Consider the following 20,826-nt stretch of genomic DNA (forward strand, 5'->3'; position numbering starts at 1 on the left):
GGTCCATGACTTGGGCTCTAAGGGGCTCTAGTAATTCAAATAACACGTTGTTGTTATTATTATTAACGATACCTTCCCCAAATGAGTCAAAATAGAACAGATCTGCTACAAGGATTTCTGCTGGTCAATCCATCTTCACTGAAAGATTGTGTCTCTCCCCAGCAGAAGTTGGTCCAATGAAAGATACGATCTCATCCACCCTGGGTCCATAATATCCTGTACCCAGAACTGCTATAACCTTGCGTGTGTGAAAAGCAGCGTCCCCTTACGGGCAAAACAACGAACTGAATGGGGAAATGTTTCATACATGACTAGGTCTCTCCTTCTTATAGATTTTTCCAACCAGTTTGCCTGATTTTAGCTACAGACAGAACCTCGCATGTCTGTATGGAGTTTGGCGTTAGTTTAAAGGGTTCCCACACTTTGCCTGGATCATTCAGAAGCTCCGATAAGATGGTGAGGGGAGGTCTTTAAAAAAAACACTGCAGACAGAAAGTTGGCTGCGTGTGAAAGGGAGAAATTGCAGACAGCTGGTGCTTCACTTTGTTCACCGGCCCACAAAAGAAGTTCTAATCCCCCACGTTTTAGACTCTGAAAGGGGTGGGTCCTTTTTCTTGCCTCCCGAGATGAGAGAAACTCTCTCTCCTTAGCTCGCCCAGCCAAGAGACGCTGCTGCCCCCTGCTCGGGGCTGGAGTGAGATGTTGCCCCCCCCCCCCGGCTGTCACGCTGTGTCGCTCAGAGCCCAGTAATACACCGCTGAGTCCCCCCAGCCGCACCCTGCGGAACTCAAAGAAGCTGGAAGCTTTGTCCTGAGCGATGTATAAAGTGCCGTCCGCTTCGGTGCTGGGAGTCTCTCCCCTGAATCCACCTGCCAAAAGCCTCGGTGCCTGGCTGGGGACATGGCGGTACCATGTTATGTTCTCGGTGGCCACTTTAGGGTGACTGCAAGACAGGTTCAATTTCTCTCCCTCTAACGCCTCTGCGGAGACGGGCTGCTGGGTCTCCGTTCTGCCCAGGGCACCTCGGAAAGAAAGGAAGAAAGAGAATTAATTTCATGGGCATGCAGACATCTCAAGTTCCTTAGGACTCAATTCCCTTCTCCCTGCCCGCCTCCTTTCTGCGTGAATCCCACTGGCGCTTTTAAAAAGAGCGAGAGAGAGAGAGAGAGAGAGAGAGAGAGACTTGTCTCAGGACAGCTGGGAGAGGGAGGACATGTAATTGCAGGAGCAATTTTAAAGTCCTTCAGTGATAAACACACATCTCAACCATTTCCACCCCCTACGTTACGTTCCTTTGCGTTTCTAAATGGCCCGATCTGCTCACCACGCCGGCTACCAGGGGGAAAAGTACCTTCAGATCCGCCGATTCTAGTCTTCTGTATTTGCTCCCTGGTTCCGCTGTCAAGTCAGGGCTAGGGCCGGGGAACGACGCAACAACCTAGCAAGGGGGGGCAACATGAAATCTTCAAACTCGCTTCGCCCAGAGGCTGTTAACGCAGCTGCGATCCAACGTGAAAGCCAGGAGGGGGGTTCAGCGGATCTGGGGCAGAACCCCGCTGGGTCTCCGCCTTCACAAGGATTAATTGCTCTTTGTCGCTGGCAGGGAAGGGAAGGAATTTTGCCTCCTGTGCCACGCCTTAGAAACGCGCCTGTTGTGGCTCCCAAGGGCCCGAAGAGCAGCGAAGGGGCTGACTCTGGGCTGCACTGGCTGGTGCGGTCAGAGACGGGAGATTTGGGGGAAGGCCGCACAGAGCAGGGCGCCCAGGCGTGCAAATACTCTGCCGAGACGGTATCATATCTTCAGGGACAACGCCGCCACCTTGTGGCGATGGATGGGCTCTGGTTGAGCGGGTTTGTAGCAGGTGCTTGGAGCGTCGATCTGTGCTTCTCGAAGAGGGGACCCTGGGCGGTTCCTCAGCTCACCTGGACGCTGGCCTGGTTGCACGCCAGGCGCCACCAGAGCCAGCAGCGAGGTCAGTAGAAGCTAAAATTTCACCCAGACAACTACTGGTTTATACCGCTCGATAGTTTATACAATGAAATGTGAGTACAATATTTATATTCCAATTGATTTATTTCATAATTATGTAGTACAAATGAGAAAATCAGCCATTTGTCACTAAGAGTGTGCTGTGACACTTTTGTGTTTTTATGTCTGGTTTTTGTAAGCAAGTAGTTTTTAACTAAGGTGAAACTTGGGGGTACGCAAGACAAATCAGACTCCTGGAAGGAGTACAGTCGTGTGGAAAGGTGGAGAGCACAGCTCCAGGGGGCAGATCTTAAAGATATTTAGACACCTAATGAAAATGATTAAAAGCAAATAGGTGTCTGGATCTCAGTGATTTCAATGGGTGTTAGGCACCTAGCTACGTCTGTTTTTGTTTGGGGGGATTTTTGTTTTTGTTTCCTTGCTTGTTTTATAGAATCTCTCTCCTGTTTGTGTCTTGCCAGAGTTTAGCTTAAATTCTGTTTCAAGACATTCATGGTAAATTTTGAGTTCATAAGACTTCGGCGTGCAGAAATGAGAGAGGATCAGGCCAGACTGCGGGGCTGGAGGCGGGGGTGGGGCGGAGGAGAGAGACAGAATTTGTGGAGGTGGCTAGGAAATTAACCCTTTAGTCCCCTTGTGGCTCCCAGCTCGCCCCCCAGCTCTCTGCTCCTGCTCGGTTTTCGGGCAGCTTCCCCATTGGTTCATGTCTCTGTGATCCCTTCTGACGCAGTAATAGGTCCCGGAGTCGCTCAGTTCGCTGGACGGTTTCCACAGATGGCAGGTTTTTTTCTGATCATCGTGTGTAGCGTTGAATCCTGTCGCTATCTCCACATCCCCCTCTTCCCCTCCCGTGTCCCGCAGGAAGAGCCGGGGGCGGGGGGAGGCCTTGGGGTACCGCACGTACCAGAAGGGGAAAGCCGTGAAAGAAGACTCGTAGTTGCAATTCAGAAGCACCGGATCCCCTTGTGGGAGATGATAGGGCTCCCTTCAGTCTGACTCACTGAGTCTCCATAGGATTTTTCTGGGGGGGGAAACGGGGGGAGGATAATGAACACAGACAGAGATAATGGGTACAACATATTGACTCCCAGAGATAATGGAAACACACACACACACACACACAGAAGTAACAGCATAATTACCACAATTGCAGTCAGATACACCCAAACCCCATCATATTTACAATCAGATTTAATAGAAATATGATAGATCCACACAGAGAAAATAGAAACAATGTAAATTTAGTATAAAAGAAAAATATTTGCACTAACATATAGGAGAAACGCCTATAGTAAAAACATAGCATGAACATTCAGATGGGAGACATCTGTCAGCTACACAGAGATTTAAGATAAACATATACACTAAGCTATAGTAGGGACTAGAGAGATAATGTGTAACATATTTTATCTATCTAGTCCCTACTCTAGCTGAGTATATATTATGAGTTCATTAAATCTATATGTATCATAATATATCTAACAATAATGCACATTGGGCAATAGTATAAATCTAATACATAAACATAATGCCTTCACTCCAGCATAATATAAACACAACAGGAACACAACGTGCATAAATATAACGTAGACACTCAGATATAATAAGAGCCCACTCGATCTTAGACCCTGCAGAATTTAAAGGATTAAAGAAAAACGATTCACTTAGAAGAGTCATGATTAAAATAGCTTCAGACCGAGGTTAAGGTGTCGTTGGGTTTAATGATTCTGCAACAAAGCAATGATAGTTCCTTGGACCAATAAAAACTGACTTGTCTTTGTGTCTGAAAGCTTAGAGAAGAGAAGAATTGGGGCCCCGGGGTGGCACCTTAGGGCATGGCTACACTTGCAGATGTAGAGCGCTGTGAGTTAAACCAGCCCTCAGAGAGCACAGAAGGGAATGCGCGGCCGTATGTTCACACTGTCAGCTGCAAGCGCACTGGTGTGGCCACATTTGCAGCACTTGCAGCAGCATTGGGAGCAGTGCATTATGGGCAGCTATCCCACAGAGCACCTCTTCCCATTCTGGCACTGTGGCTTGTGGGGCGGGGCATTCTGGGTTCTGTCCCAATGCCCTGTGATGCATCGGTTCGCATCCCAGCAATTCCTGTGCTTCCGTCCACATTTGGTGCCATCTTTCAATGACTTTTGTACTGCGCACACTGTCTTCCCTTTTGGTCTGTGGGAATGGAACCCAAACTGCTCAGGAATATTCTGATGAGTCTCGCCAGCATGTCACGAATTGCAGTCGAGTTACTCCTTAAGCTACAAACTGACAGTGAGAAGTCCAATGATGAAGTCGACTTGCATAACACATGCAACACGAGATTGCTTGTGGCATTCATGGAGGTGCTCACAGCAGTGGAATGCCACTTTTGGGCTGGGAAATCAAGCACTGAGTGGTGGGATCACATCGTCATGCAAGTCTGGGCAGTGGCTGCAGAACTTTCGGATAAGAAAAGCCACTTTCATGGGACTGTGTGCTGAGCTCGCCTCCACCCTGCAGCACAAGGACATGAGGTTGAGAGCTGCCCTGACAGTGGGGAAGCGGGTGGCTATTGCAATCTGGAAGCTGGCAGCTGGCAACTACAGACAGCTACCGATCGGTCACTAACCAGTTTGGAGTGGGAAAGTTGACCGCTGGAATCATGTTGATGCAAGTTTTCAGGGCCATTAATCGCATCCTGCTCAGAAGAACCATGACTCCGGGTAACATGCATGACATTGTGGCTGGCTTTACACAAATGGGTTTCCCTAACTGTGGAGGGGTGATAGATGGGACGCATATTCCAATTCTGGCACCAGCCCACCTAGCCTCCGAGTACGTTAATCAGAAGGGGTATTTCTCTATGGTTCTTCAGATACTTGTGGATCACCGTGGGTGTTTCATTGACATGACACATGCATCTTTTGGAACACAGGCCTGTTCAGGAAGCTGCAAGCCGGGACTTTCTTCCCAGACCAGAAGATCACCATAGGGGAAGTTGAAATGCCCATTGTGATCCTTGAAGACCGCGCTTACCCTTTAATGCCATGGCTCATGAAACCCTATACAGGGAGCCTTGACAACAGCAAGGAGCGGTTCAACAACAGGCTGAGTCAGTGCAGAATGACTGTGGAGTGTGCTTTTGGCCATTTAAAGGGCTGCTGGCGCTGTCTGTATGGAAAGCTGGACCAGGCCAATGACAGCATCCCCGTGGTTATATCCACGTGCTGTACCCTTGTCATGAATATAAAGGGAAGGGTAAACCCCTTTAAAATCCCTCCTGGCCAGAGGAAAAATCCTCTCACCTATAAAGGGTTAAGAAGCTAAAGGTAACCTCGCTGGCACCTGACCAAAATGACCAATGAGGAGACAAGATATTTTCAAAAGCTGGGAGGAGGGAGAAAAACAAAGGGTCTGTGTCTGTCTGTATGCTGCTTTTGCCAGGGACAGAACAGGAATGGAGTCTTAGAACTTTTAGTAAGTAATCTAGCTAGGTATGTGTTAGATTATGATTTCTTTAAATGGCTGAGAAAAGAGCTGTGCTGAATAGAATGACTATTCCTGTCTGTGTGTCTTTTTTGTAACTTAAGGTTTTGCCTAGAGGGATTCTCTATGTTTTGAATCTAATTACCCTGTAAGGTATCTACCATCCTGATTTTACAGAGGTGATTCCTTTACTTCTATTAAAAGTCTTCTTGTAAGACAACTGAATGCTTTTTCATTGTTCTAAGATCCAAGGGTTTGGATCTGTGGTCACCTATACAAATTGGTGAGGATTTTTACCAAACCTTCCCCAAGAAGTGGGGTGCAAGGGCTGGGAGGATTCTGGGGGGAAAGAGGTGTCCAAACTACGTTTCCCAGTAAACCCAGATGAAGTTTGGTGGTGGCAGTGGAAATCCAAGGGCAAAGGGTAAAATTAATTTGTACCTTGGGGAAGTTTTAACCTAAGCTGGTAAAAGTAAGCTTAGGAGATTTTCATGCAGGTCCCCACATCTGTACCCTAGAGTTCAGAGTGGGGAAGGAACCTTGACAACCCTCTATAACATTTGTGAAGGGAAGGGTAAAAGCTTCACTCGGGCATGGAACTCGGAGGTTCAACACCTGGAGGCTGAATTTGAACAGCCAGAGAGCAGGGCTATTAGAGGGGCTCAGTGTGGGGCTGCAAGGATTAGGGATGCCTTGAGGGAGCAATTTCAGGATGAAAGCCACCAGGAATGTTTGGTGCCCTGCACGGAAGTGAAGTGCAGTGGTTCCAATGTTACTAGGAATCTGTGTTTGCTACGCTGACTTGCAGTGCCTGTTACTTTCCTTGGCTACAGTATCTTTTACTTAATGCAATAATAAAGAACGTTTTCAAAGCCAAAAAATTCATTTATTGAAAAGAAACACAACTGCTGGGGAAAAAGAAAGTGCATGACACATCTGTGCTGTTTGGGACGAGGGAAGGTGGTGGGGAGGGGAATGGGACTATCACAAATTTGCGTATGTCCTGTTCTCATACTTGGCCTTCCTGGCTGGAGTACTGTGCAAAGAGTGCTGCACTTCAGGCTGGCTAAAATGCATGGTGATGGGGGTTGAGTGCAGTGGGTCAGGGTCATAGTTTGCAGGGCTGCGTGGTGAAGTTATAGGTGTTAGAGGCAGCTGGTGGTGATAAGAGCCCAGATGTTGGGGAAAGTGGGTTGGCAGTGACATGGGAGCAAAAGGGAAAGAGTTTTGGGACCAGGGCTGCGGGCGGTGGGGGGCAGGCGCAGAAGTGCTCCGCTTGCATTGCTACGATCACCTGTATCGACTCTGCTTGGCGCTCCATGATGCTTAGCAGCTGCTCCGTGCTTTGGTACCCATGATCCGCATTCTGCTGGTGGACCCTCCTTTCACTCTCCCTCCACTCCTGCACTTTTTGATTTTCATTAAGGGACTGCTGCATTACTTCATGCAGAAGATCCTCTTTGCTTCTACACGGCCACTTCCTGATTTTCTGGAGTCTTTCGGCTGTTCATAACAAGGACGGCTGGGATCTCAAGGTTGCATCTGTAAAGGCAAAATGCAACACTTAACAGAGGCAGCATTGTTCACACCAGACAGAGCAATGATTCGCCAGTACTTAAAGACAAGCACAGTCTACATAATAGCAGAAATTACCTGTCCCAAAGTGAGCACACATAACCCACGGGAGCCCCAAAATGGTGAGTAAGCACAAGGGCAAGTGGGGACTGATTGTTTCACGGCTGTACTGTCCTCTGGGGTTCTGTGCTTTGGGAAGAGCCAACAGCTGCAGGGAGTCCCTATACTGAACACTGTTCCCCCCATTTTCCACAGGATGATTTCGTCCCAGAAGATATCTCACTGCTGAGGGTGACTGTGGAAGCAAGGGAGGGTCTTCTACTACAATGCAGTTTCCACCCTGGCCCATATGCAGCTTGCCTGTGTGCAGCAATGGTTCCCCCGCCCCTCACGGCAGAGGGGTGCAGACATGCTAGCCTGACTGGGACATGTAACACAGTAGCTCTGCCAAGGAACCTGCGCAATCGCATTGCCCAGCTTGTGCATGAGACGTTTGAAGAGATCACTGAGGCCGATTACCGCAATGTGAGAGAGCACATCAATGCCCTATTCTGCATCAAGCTGCTTACCGGAAACCTCCTCTAGTGTTTGTCCTTCCCCAAGCACCGGCCGCTGCAACTGGCTACCTTCCTCCTGGCTTGAGAACAGCTCCTGGCTGCATGCATCTAGCGATGCCAGGGTGTCTCTTCCTCCTCAGCACCCTCGCTCCTGCTTTCTTCCTTCTCCTGCCTTGTTGAACTCTGTGCTTCTACAGTCTCTGAAGTGTCCATGGTGGTCCTCGGCATGTAGGTGGGGTTGCCAGCTCTTTGTAGAAATGGCAGGTCACTGGGGCAGCATCACAGCGGCGGTTTGCCTCACGCACTTTGCGATATGCATTCCACAGCTCCTTCACTTTAATCCTGCGCTGCAGTGCATCCCAGTCATGGCCCCTTTCCCTCATGTCCCTTGATATCTGCTGGAAGGTATCATAATTCCTACGGCTGGAGCACAGCTGGGACTGGACAGCTTCCTCCCCCAAACACTGATGAGGTCCAGCACCTCGGCATTGCTCCTTGCTGGGGATCGCCTGGTGCATGGAGGCATGGTCACCTGGAAAGATGCACTGAGAGCATTTCACACTTGGCTGAGCAAACAGGAAGGGGACTTTCAAAATTCCCAGATAATTTAAAGGGCGGGTCTGACGGTTGGTCACCTGAAGGCAGGGCAGTAGAGTTCAAAGTGATGACCACAGTGGCTAGAACAGGCATTATGGGACACTTCTGGAGGCCCATCAGTGCACATTAATAGACCAGGGCGTCCACACTGGTGCCGCAGCACTCTAGCTGGGGCACAGCAACCGTTATGCTGCTCATGGAGGTGGATCACCAGGAGCGCTCAAGCGGCGGAGTCAGGGCACTCTACATGCCTTGCCAGCATGGACGCATCCTGAGTTAGGGCTCCAGGTGCTGCTTTAATTAGCTCTAACTTGCAAGTGTAGCCATGCCCTTAGAAAGAGCTAATGAAACATGACAAATACAGGAAGATATAATAGACACACCGCGCGATGGCAGAAAGACAGCAGCTACGCTCAGATACACGGGAACCCGAACAGATGCAGGCAGTTATAATAACCACATATTCAGAGACAGCTCCAGCCAGAGAGACGGAGTTATCCCCTGGATCCATCACAAGTGGTCAGGCTGAGGAAGGAAATCTCACTCTCTTAGAACAGACATGAAGAAAACAGTTGAGACCCAGGATGAACACATCCTTGGGATTCAACGGGTCTGGGACAAAAAGAACCATGGTGCCAAGTGCCAACGCCAGAAAGAATTAATTTGCCTCTGTATCCAGCATCCTCAGGGAAGGGAAAGACCTTTTGTCTCCCTCTCGATCTGGCGCTCTCTCTGTTAGGAAAAGGTTTCTGAATCGGGGTCTCAGAGATGAGGGCATTGGAAGGGCAGAGGTGGCTGGGTAGAGGTCAGGAAAGTTCAGAGTTATTCAGAGAAGGTTTCAGAGTAGCAGCCCTGTTAGTCTGTATCCGCAAAAAGAAAAGGAGGACTTGTGGCACCTTAGAGACTAACCAATTTATCTGAGCATGAGCTTTCCTGAGCTACAGCTCACTTCATCGGATGCAGCCCATGAAGTTAGCTGCAGCTCCCGAACGCTTATGCCCAGATAAATTTGTTCTTCAGAGAGAAGAAAACTGTTTCTGGAATTATTTCTCTGGCACAACACCGCCCCCACATGGCAAAATACGTGCACAGATGGGAAACGGTTCCTGTAGATTTTCTTTGCTGGTTCCAGTAGAGGTAGAATTTGTCTGTTCCAACAAGTGGATGATCTTGTAAAGAGTCACGCTACCCATCCATGTATCCATTTATCTGGATGGGTGGATAATACCTGTCAGGGCTGGTCTAGATAATACTTAGTCCTGCCTTAAGTGCAGGGGACTGGACTAGATGGCCCCACAGTATGCCAACATTTTTATGGCTGATTTAGAACAACGCTTCCTCAACTCTCGTCCCCTAAAGCCCCTACTCTACTTGCGCTATATTGATGACATCTTCATCATCTGGACCCATGGAAAAGAAGCCCTTGAGGAATTCCACCATGATTTCAACAATTTCCATCCCACCACCAACCTCAGCCTGGTCCAGTCCACACAAGAGATCCACTTCCTGGACACTACAGTGCTAATAAACAATGGTCACATAAACACCACCCTATACCGGAAACCTACTGACCGCTATTCCTACCTGCATGCCTCCAGCTTTCACCCCGACCACACCACACGATCCATCGTCTACAGCCAAGCTCTGCGATACAACCGCATTTGCTCCAACCCCTCAGACAGAGACAAACACCTACAAGATCTCTGTCAAGCTTTCTTACAACTACAATACCCACCTGCGGAAGTAAAGAAACAGATTGATAGAGCCAGAAGAGTTCCCAGAAGTTACCTACTACAGGACAGGCCTAACAAAGAAAATAACAGAACGCCACTAGCCGTCACCTTCAGCCCCCAACTAAAACCCCTCCAACGCATTATTAAGGATCTACAACCTATCCTAAAGGATGACCCAACACTCTCACAAATCTTGGGAGACAGGCCAGTCCTTGCCTACAGACAGCCCCGCAACCTGAAGCAAATACTCACCAACAACCACATACCACACAACAGAACCACTAACCCAGGAACTTATCCTTGCAACAAAGCCCGTTGCCAATTGTGCCCACAGATCTATTCAGGGGACACCATCACAGGGCCTAATAACATCAGCCACACTATCAGTGGCTTGTTCACCTGCACATCCACCAATGTGATATATGCCATCATGTGCCAGCAATGCCCCTCTGCCATGTACATTGGTCAAACTGGACAGTCTCTACGTAAAAGAATAAATGGACACAAATCAGATGTCAAGAATTATAACATTCATAAACCAGTCGGAGAACACTTCAATCTCTCTGGTCACGCAATCACAGACATGAAGGTCGCTATCTTAAAACAAAAAAACTTCAAATCCAGACTCCAGCGAGAAACTGCTGAATTGGAATTCATTTGCAAATTGGATACTATTAATTTAGGCTTAAATAGAGACTGGGAGTGGCTAAGTCATTATGCAAGGTAGCCTATTTCCTCTTGTTTTTTCCTACCCCCCCCCCCCCCCCGCAGATGTTCTGGTTTAACTTGGATTTAAACTTGGAGAGTGGTCAGTTTGGATGAGCTATTACCAGCAGGAGAGTGAGTTTGTGTGTGTATGGGGGTGGGTTTTTGGAGGGGGGTGAGGGAGTGAGAGAACCTGGATTTGTGCAGGAAATGGCCTAACTTGATTATCATGCACATTGTGTAAAGAGTTGTCACTTTGGATGGGCTATCACCAGCAGGAGAGTGAATTTGTGGGGGGGGGGGGGTGGAGGGTGAGAAAACCTGGATTTGTGCTGGAAATGACCTACCCTGATGATCACTTTAGATAAGCTATTACCAGCAGGACAGTGGGGTGGGAGGAGGTATTGTTTCATATTCTCTGTGTATATATAAAGTCTGCTGCAGTTTCCACGGTATGCATCCGATGAAGTGAGCTGTAGCTCACGAAAGCTCATGCTCAAATAAATTGGTTAGTCTCTAAGGTGCCACAAGTACTCCTTTTCTTTTTGCGAATACAGATTAACACGGCTGTTACTCTGAAACCTGTCATTATGCAAGGCACTGCATTTAGCCGTATGGAGTGGAAATCTATCAACTGCATGATAAAACTTGCACAGATACAGACAGACATCATCTTCCTCTCCAAATGCAAACAGATGGACATTGTACCAAAAGGACTGAAGGTAAAAAATCCATTACAATCTACATACCACACAGACTATGCTGACAGCTTGTGCCACACGCTCTCAAAGAAACTGCGGAATCACCTGATCAACATCCTCTACAGCAAACAGGGAAAGATTAAGAATGAGCTCTCAAAAATGGATACTCTCATAAAAAACCAACCTTCCACACAAACTTCCTCATGGCTGGATTTTACTAAAACTAGACAAGCCATTTACAACGCACACTTTGCTTCTCTACAAAAGAAAAAGGACACTAAACTTTCTAAACTACTACATGCTACAAGGGGCCACAGCAATGGTTCCCTCAACCCACCTAGCAATATTGTTAACCTATCCAACTATACTCTCAGCCCAGCAGAAGCAGCTGTCCTATCTCGGGGCCTCTCCTTCTGCCCCTCCACCCCCACGAACATGATACAGTTCTGTGGTGACCTAGAATCCTATTTTCGACGTCTCCGACTCAAGAAATATTTCCAAAATACCTCTGAACAACATACTAATCCACAGAGGTCTCCCTACCAACACTACAGAAAGAAAAGGAGTCCTTGTGGCACCTTAGAGACTAACCAATTTATTTGAGCATGAGCTTTCGTGAGCTACAGCTCACTTCATCAGATGCATACCGTGGAAACTGCAGCAGACTTTATATATACACAGAGAATATGAAACAATACCTCCTCTCACCCCACTGTCCTGCTGGTAATAGCTTATCTAAAGTGAGCAACAGGTTAGGCCATTTCCAGCACAAATCCAGGTTTTCTCACCCTCCACCCCCCACACAAATTCACTCTCCTGCTGGTGATAGCCCGTCCAAAGTGACAACTCTTTACACAATGTGCATGATAATGAAGTTAGGCCATTTCCTGCACAAATCCAGGTTCTCTCACTCCCTCACCCCCCTCCAAAAACCCACCCCCATACACACACAGACTCACTCTCCTGCTGGTAATAGCTCATCCAGACTGACCACTCTCCAAGTTTAAAACCAAGTTAAACCAGAACATCTGGGGGGGGGGGGGTAGGAAAAAACAAGAGGAAATAGGCTACCTTGCATAATGACTTAGCCACTCCCAGTCTCTATTTAAGCCTAAATTAATAGTATCCAATTTGCAAATGAATTCCAATTCAGCAGTTTCTCGCTGGAGTCTGGATTTGAAGTTTCTTTGTTCTTTGCGAATACAGACTAACACGGCTGTTACTCTGAAACTACAGAAAGAAGGATTCTAGGTGGACTCCTCCTGAAGGTCGAAACAGCAGACTGGACTTCTACATAGAGTGCTTCCGCCGACGTGCACGGGCTGAAATTGTGGAAAAGCAGCATCACTTGCCCCATAACCTCAGCCATGCGGAACGCAATGCCATCCACAGCCTCAGAAACAACTCTGACATCATAATCAAAAAGGCTGACAAAGGAGGTGCTGTTGTCATCATGAATAGGTCTGAATATGAACAAGAGGATGCTCGGCAGCTCTCCAACACGAGTTTCTACAAGCCATTACCCTCTGATCCCACGGAGAGTTACCAAAAGCAACTACAGCATTTGCTCAAGAAACTTCCTGAAAAAGCACAAGATCAAATCCGCACAGACACACCCCTGGAACCCCGACCTGGGATATTCTATCTACTACCCAAGATCCATAAACCTGGAAATCCTGGGCGCCCCATCATTTCAGGCATTGGCACCCTGACAGCAGGATTGTCTGGCTATGTAGACTCCCTCCTCAGGCCCTACGCTACCAGCACTCCCAGCTACCTTCGAGACACCACAGACTTCCTGAGGAAACTTCAATCCATCGGTGATCTTCCTGATAACACCATCCTGGCCACTATGGATGTAGAAGCCCTCTACACCAACATTCCACACAAAGATGGACTACAAGCCGTCAGGAACACTATCACCGATAATGTCACGGCTAACCTGGTGGCTGAACTTTGTGACTTTGTCCTTACCCATAACTATTTTACATTTGGGGACAATGTATACCTTCAGATCAGCGGCACTGCTATGGGTACCCGCATGGCCCCACAGTATGCCAACATTTTTATGGCTGATTTAGAACAACGCTTCCTCAGCTCTCGTCCCCTAAAGCCCCTACTCTACTTGTGCTATATTGATGACATCTTCATCATCTGGACCCATGGAAAAGAAGCCCTTGAGGAATTCCACCATGATTTCAACAATTTCCATCCCACCACCAACCTCAGCCTGGTCCAGTCCACACAAGAGATCCACTTCCTGGACACTACAGTGCTAATAAACAATGGTCACATAAACACCACCCTATACCGGAAACCTACTGACCGCTATTCCTACCTGCATGCCTCCAGCTTTCACCCTGACCACACCACATGATCCATCGTCTACAGCCAAGCTCTGCGATACAACTGCATTTGCTCCAACCCCTCAGACAGAGACAAACACCTACAAGATCTCTGTCAAGCTTTCTTACAACTACAATACCCACCTGCAGAAGTAAAGAAACGGATTGATAGAGCCAGAAGAGTTCCCAGAAGTTACCTACTACAGGACAGGCCTAACAAAGAAAATAACAGAACGCCACTAGCCGTCACCTTCAGCCCCCAACTAAAACCCCTCCAATGCATTATTAAGGATCTACAACCTATCCTAAAGGATGACCCAACACTCTCACAAATCTTGGGAGACAGGCCAGTGCTTGCCTACAGACAGCCCCGCAACCTGAAGCAAATACTCGCCAACAACCACATACCACACAACAGAACCACTAACCCAGGAACTTATCCTTGCAACAAAGCCCGTTGCCAATTGTGCCCACATATCTATTCAGGGGACACCATCACAGGGCCTAATAACATCAGCCACACTATCAGTGCCTCGTTCACCTGCACATCCACCAATGTGATATATGCCATCATGTGCCAGCAATGCCCCTCTGCCATGTACATTGGTCAAACTGGACAGTCTCTACGTAAAAGAATAAATGGACACAAATCAGATGTCAAGAATTATAACATTCATAAACCAGTTGGAGAACACTTCAATCTCTCTGGTCACGCAATCACAGACATGAAGGTCGCTATCTTAAAACAAAAAAACTTCAAATCCAGACTCCAGCGAGAAACTGCTGAATTGGAATTCATTTGCAAATTGGATACTATTAATTTAGGCTTAAATAGAGACTGGGAGTGGCTAAGTCATTATGCAAGGTAGCCTATTTCCTCTTGTGTTTTCCTACACACACACACACACACACACACACCCCCCCCAGATGTTCTGGTTTAACTTGGATTTAAACTTGGAGAGTGGTCAGTTTGGATGAGCTATTACCAGCAGGAGAGTGAGTTTGTGTGTGTATGGGGGTGGGTTTTTGGAGGGGGGTGAGGGAGTGAGAGAACCTGGATTTGTGCAGGAAATGGCCTAACTTGATTATCATGCACATTGTGTAAAGAGTTGTCACTTTGGATGGGCTATCACCAGCAGGAGAGTGAATTTGTGGGGGGGTGGGGGGGTGGAGGGTGAGAAAACCTGGATTTGTGCTGGAAATGACCTACCCTGATGATCACTTTAGATAAGCTATTACCAGCAGGATAGTGGGGTGGGAGGAGGTATTGTTTCATATTCTCTGTGTATATATAAAGTCTGCTGCAGTTTCCACGGTATGCATCCGATGAAGTGAGCTGTAGCTCACGAAAGCTCATGCTCAAATAAATTGGTTAGTCTCTAAGGTGCCACAAGTACTCCTTTTCTTTTTGCGAATACAGACTAACATGGCTGTTACTCTGAAACCTTTCAGTTCTATGATTCTATGATAAATGGCTACATGGATGGATAACCAGATAATCCATCCATTTTATCTGATCTCTCCCTCCATTTATCCTGGTCAGGTAACAATTCCTGAACTGCTCAGTACCAGTTTTCCTATAGAACATGAATTTCTCCTCCATGATCATGGCTGATTTCCTCTGCTGGTTAGCTTGGTCTCAGTGATATTTGATTGTCTGGTTGCACTTTCCTTCAAGAACAGGGCTAAAGGCAGCTTTCACCGGAGTTGTTTTGGATATGTTCTGATCTTTCCTGATTTTACCTTAATGGGTGATTCATGGCATTCACCATCATTCACTAAGTGGTTCAACTCCGGATTAGGGGAAAGAAAGAGAGAAAGATTTCTGTTCCAAGTTCAGTATTTGCAGACTTCCCCGCCCCTGAGTCGCCCCCAGACCCGGGTGCCCGTATCCCTGCTGTTCCGCACAAACCCTGCCCGGTTTTTGCGCAGCTCCCCTGCTGCTTAGTGTCAATGTGTTGCTCGCGGCGCAGTAATAGGTCGCGGAATCGCTCAGTTCGCTGGACGGTTTCCACAGGTGGAAGGATTTGTGCTTTTTATCGTGGGAGGCATTGAACCCTTTGGTGATCCCTTCATCGGAGTCCTCCCTTCCCAGGTCCCTCAGGAAGAGTCTGAGGGCCTGGTTGGGATATTGCACGTACCAGACGGGGTAAGGAAACCCAGAAACCTGATATGTGCAGTTAAGAAGCACCGGGTCCCCTTGGGAGAAGAAAACGCTGCCGTCAGTTTGGGTCACTGAGTCTGCTCCATAGGTGCCTTCTGTGGAAGAAACACACTCAGATATAACAGAACCGGAGCTGATCCACTCCCAGACAATATCCATATAACAGACACCAAGAATACAGCTAGGTACGTGCTAGATCAACACAGGTACAATAGAAAGGTGGTAGGTTCATTAAGACATAATAGAAGCACAATACATGCGCGAAGAGACCATGCAGGCATAAAAGGATGCCATCAAACACACCAGCAACATAATATTTAGATTCCGATTTTATAAAGAATATTGACACAACACAAACACGGCACATGCAATTACATATAAGAGAAACACTATATTTATGTTCAGATATATTAGAAAGAGAACACTGACCCTCATTGACAATACAAACATACCAGATACCATCGGATATAATAGAAACACTTCCTGATTCTAGGCACTGAAACAAACTAAAGTATGAAGACAGGATACAGACGTGGTTCGATAGAATGTAACAAAGCTGAGACCGAGACTGGTACTCACCTAGAATAGCTATCGTGACTATAACACCGGAGAACCAAGTTGGAGCCATCCTTGGGTTGAATGATTCTTTGACTAAACCGAGCTAATTTCCTAAGCCCGGAGCAATTGATCTGCCTTCTTGTCTAGTAGCTGCAATTTAGAGAAGGCAAGAATTCTGTCCTAGGTACATTAAATGTGCCTGAAAATGAATGTTGTATCTCTGAGCAGGAGCTGTCAGAATAACATAAACCAGCTTCACACGAGTGAGCCTCTCTGCTCTGTAAATCCTCCCCAATGGTGCTGTCAGAAACAGGAGAGTCTGAAGGGCAAAAGGGGCTAGACTGGCGTCAGGGGCGGGCAGAGAGCAGGGGGCAGAAGAACGGGCTGTTCCTTGTATTGTTTATCTAGCACCACACCGCCCCCGCGTGGTAAAATGTGTTCACACATGGGGAATGGTTCCAGCAGATTTTCTTACACCTCTGCCCATAAACTAGCCTTTCTCACAGAGCTAGTGAGCATTTTTCTGACAGAACAGGTCAGGACGGTCTTCTAAAGTCTCTGTCTGTCTGAGTATACAGGGCGGGTGAAGATTCCTGAACTGCAAAATGCCAGTTCTCCTATAAAATGCGAACTTTTCCACCGTGATTATGTCAGATTTCGTGTGTTTATTGGTTTAGTTTCGATGACATTGAACTGTCCGATTGCACATTCCTTCGAGAACAGGGCTGGGGGCAGCTTTCACCAGAGTTGCTCATGAGAGGGTGGATGTGTTCTGGTCTTTCCTGATTTTACCTTACTGGGTGATTCACGACTTTCACCTCCATTTCTGAGATGGCAACACTCCGGATTAAAGCAAAGAGGAAAACACAGAGACCGATACACAGAGAGAGAAATATTTCTGTTCCAAGTTCCGTGATTGCACATTTCCCCCCTTTCGGCCACCCAGTCGCCCCCAGACCCGTGTGCCCGCATCTCCGCTGCTCCGCAGAGACCGTGTCCGGTTTTTGCGCAGCTCACGCGCTGCTCCGTGTCACTGTGTCGCTCGCGGCGCAGTAATAGGTCGCGGAGTCGCTCAGTTCGCTGGCCGGTTTCCACAGGTGGAAGGATTTGAGCTTTTTATTGTGGGTGGCATCGAACCCTTTTCTGATCCCTTCATCCGAGTCCTCCCGTCCCAGGTCCCTCAGGAGGAGCCTGAGGGCCTGGTTGGGGAAATGCACGTACCAGAAGGGATAAACAGTAACACTGGAAGAAAATTGATAGGTACAGTTCAGATGTACCCGATCCCCTTGGGAGATGGTAACGCTGCCTTCAGTTTGGGTCACTGAGTCTGCTCCGTAGGTGCCCGCTGTGAAAAGAACAGAGCCGAACAGACACACTCAGGTAGAACAGAACCAACCAGAGCTGAGACACTCCGAGACAAAATGCATGTAACAGATACAAGCAACACAGCCAAACATGATAAACACAGATACAATAGAAACGTGGTAGATTAACAAAAAGGTAAGAGAAACATAAAGTCTGCACTGAGAGACCATGCAAGCATAAAAGAGTGCAATCAGATACAACTGCAACATCATATTTACACTCGGCGATAATAGAGAATATTGACTCTCAGTGATAATAAAAACACCCTACATGCAATCAGATACAATAGAAATATAATACTTATGCTCAGATACAATAGAGAGCATTGACGCTCTAGAGACAGTATAAGCATAATACATACATTCGGATATAAGCACTTTGTAATTTTAGGCACTGAAACGAAATAAAGTATGAAGACAGGATACAGACATGGTTCGATAGAATGTAACGAAGGTGAGAACGAGAATTTTACTCACTTAGAATAGCTATGACTGTAAGAGCGGAGAGCCAAATTGGAGCCATCCTTGGGTTAATGATTCTTTGACTAAACAGAGCTAATTTCCCAGTCCCGCAAGAACTGATTTGTCTTCATGTCTAATAGCTCCAGTTTAGGGCAGGCAAAAATTTTGTCCTGTAAAAGGTGTCTTAAAAATGTATGATGTATCTCTGAGCAGGAGCTGTCGGAACTGCACGATCCTAACTTCACAGGAGTGATTCTCTCTGCTCTGTAAATCCTTCTCAATACTACTGTCAGAAAGGCAAAGGAAGCTAGATTGGTCTCAGGGGAGGGTAGAGAATATAGGACACAAGAACGCTGTTGCTTGGATCATTTCTCTATCACCACAGTGCCCCCAAATGGCAAAATATGATCACAAATGGATATTGCGGCAGATATTCTTACACCCTTGCCAGTAAATCAGCCTTTCTCACAGAGATGGGGAGTATTTTTCTGCTGTGCAAGAGGTGAGGATGGACTTTCAAACACTCGTCTGTCTGTCTGTCTATGTATATTGAGCAGATCAAGATCCCCCAAGTGAAGAGTACAAGTTTTTCCATAGAATATGAATTTCTGCACCTCGATCATGTCCAAGTTCCTGTGTTTGTTTAGTTTTATGACATTGAACTGTCCGGCTGCACTTTATTTCAAAGAACGGGGCTCGGGGCAACTTTCACCAGAATTGCTCATGAGAGGGTGGATGTGTTATGGTCTTTCCAGATTTTAACTTAGGTGGTGATTCAAGATGATCCCCATCATTTCTAACACTCCGCGTTAGTGCAAAGGAAATCACAGAAAGAGAGAGAGAGAGAAGTTTCGGTTCCAAGTTCAGTGATTGCAGACTCCCCCCCCCCCGCTTTTTTTCTGCCCCCGAGTCACCCCCAGAGCCCGGTGTCAGCCTCCCTCCTGCTCCGCGCAGACCCTCCCTGGTTTTCTCTCACTCCCCTGTTTGTCCCTGTCACTGTGTCTCTCACGGCGCAGTAATAGGTCGCGGAGTCGCTCAGTTCGCTGGACGGTTTCCACAGGTGGAAGGATTTGAGCTTTTTATCGTGGGTGGCATCGAACCCTTTGGTGATCCCTTCATCCGAGTCCTCCCGTCCCAGGTCCCTCAGGAAGAGCCTGGGGGGCTGGCTGGGGAACTGCACGTACCAGAAGGGGTAAGTAAGGGTAGCAGTGAGAGAAAATTGATAGGTACAATTTAGACGCACCGGGACCCCTTGGCGGATAATAACGCTGCCTTCAGTTTGGGTCACTGAGTCTGCTCCATAGGTGCCTTCTGTGGGGGGAACAGAGCAGAACGGACACACTCAGAGATAGATCAGAACCAGAGAGGACAGTGGTGCTGGAACAGTTTCTGTACAGTCTGGGTGCTTTAGGCGGAAACCATGTATTTGGGTTGGTATTACTACATCAAGACAGGGAGCAGAAGCACCCCTAATTCCAGCACCTTTGCTCCCAGATAACATGCATTTAATAGCTAGAAGCAACGTAATATTACATGATAGATATACAAATAGAAACGTAGTCGATTCCTTCAGTTATAAAGAAATGCACTCAGAGTCTATGAACATAACGGATACACTAGAAACATGGTTTGTTAATTCTGATATAATAGAAACAGAATATTGACACCACTGAGTCAATACAAACATCATAAACACAGATATAATAGAAAACAAATTTAAACTAGGATATAACAGAGAACAATGACCCTCAGAGATAATACAAACAATAGATACATTTAGACATAAGATAAGCAAGTTCGTGACCTTGGGCATTGAAACAAATTAAATGGCGAAGACAGGATAAAAACGTGGGTTCGTAAAATGTGAGAAAGCTCAAAGTTGAGAAATTGAATCTTACTCACTTAGAATGGACATGATTACAACCACGGAGAGCCAAGAGAGTCATGCTTGGACTGAAAGAGTCTTCGACGAAACAGAGCTAATTCCTAAACAAATAAGAATTTATTTATTCGTTTCTCGTTGCTTCAGTTTCGAAAAGGCGAGAATTTTGCACACTAGAATGTGTCTTTAGAAATGTACCCGGTATCTCTGTGCTGGAGTGCGACTTGGCTGAATGCCATGCACCCAACTTTCACTCTCTGCTCTGTAAATGCTTCTGGATGGGGTAGTCAGGAGATGGGAGCGGTTGAGGGGCAGAGTTTGGGGGAGGGGGTTGCTGGCAGGAGACTACTCAGCGCAAGAACAGAATCGGGTCATCTCATTGGTGTGTTTTTCCAGATCAGCTCTGCCCCGGCGTGGCAAAACGCCTAAACTAGTGGGAGACAAGGTGGATGAGGTAACACCCTGTACTGAGAGAGAGACAAGCTTTCCAGACGCGCTCTCCCCCCCACACAAGTTGGTCCAATACAAGATATTACCTCGTCCACCTTTGGCTCTCTGATATCCTGGGACTGACAGGGCTACAGCTACTCTGCATAAACTAGTAAGAAATGTTGTAGCAGAATCGGATTTCCTGGTCGTTTGCTGTCAGAATTTCCAGAGGAAAAATGGTGGTTATAACTGGCGCAAGGCAATGCCTGGTGTTATACAGCATTTGGCTGTCT

This window comes from Eretmochelys imbricata, chromosome 13 (genome assembly GCF_965152235.1).
Source record: "Eretmochelys imbricata isolate rEreImb1 chromosome 13, rEreImb1.hap1, whole genome shotgun sequence".
Lineage (NCBI taxonomy): Eukaryota > Metazoa > Chordata > Testudines > Cheloniidae > Eretmochelys > Eretmochelys imbricata.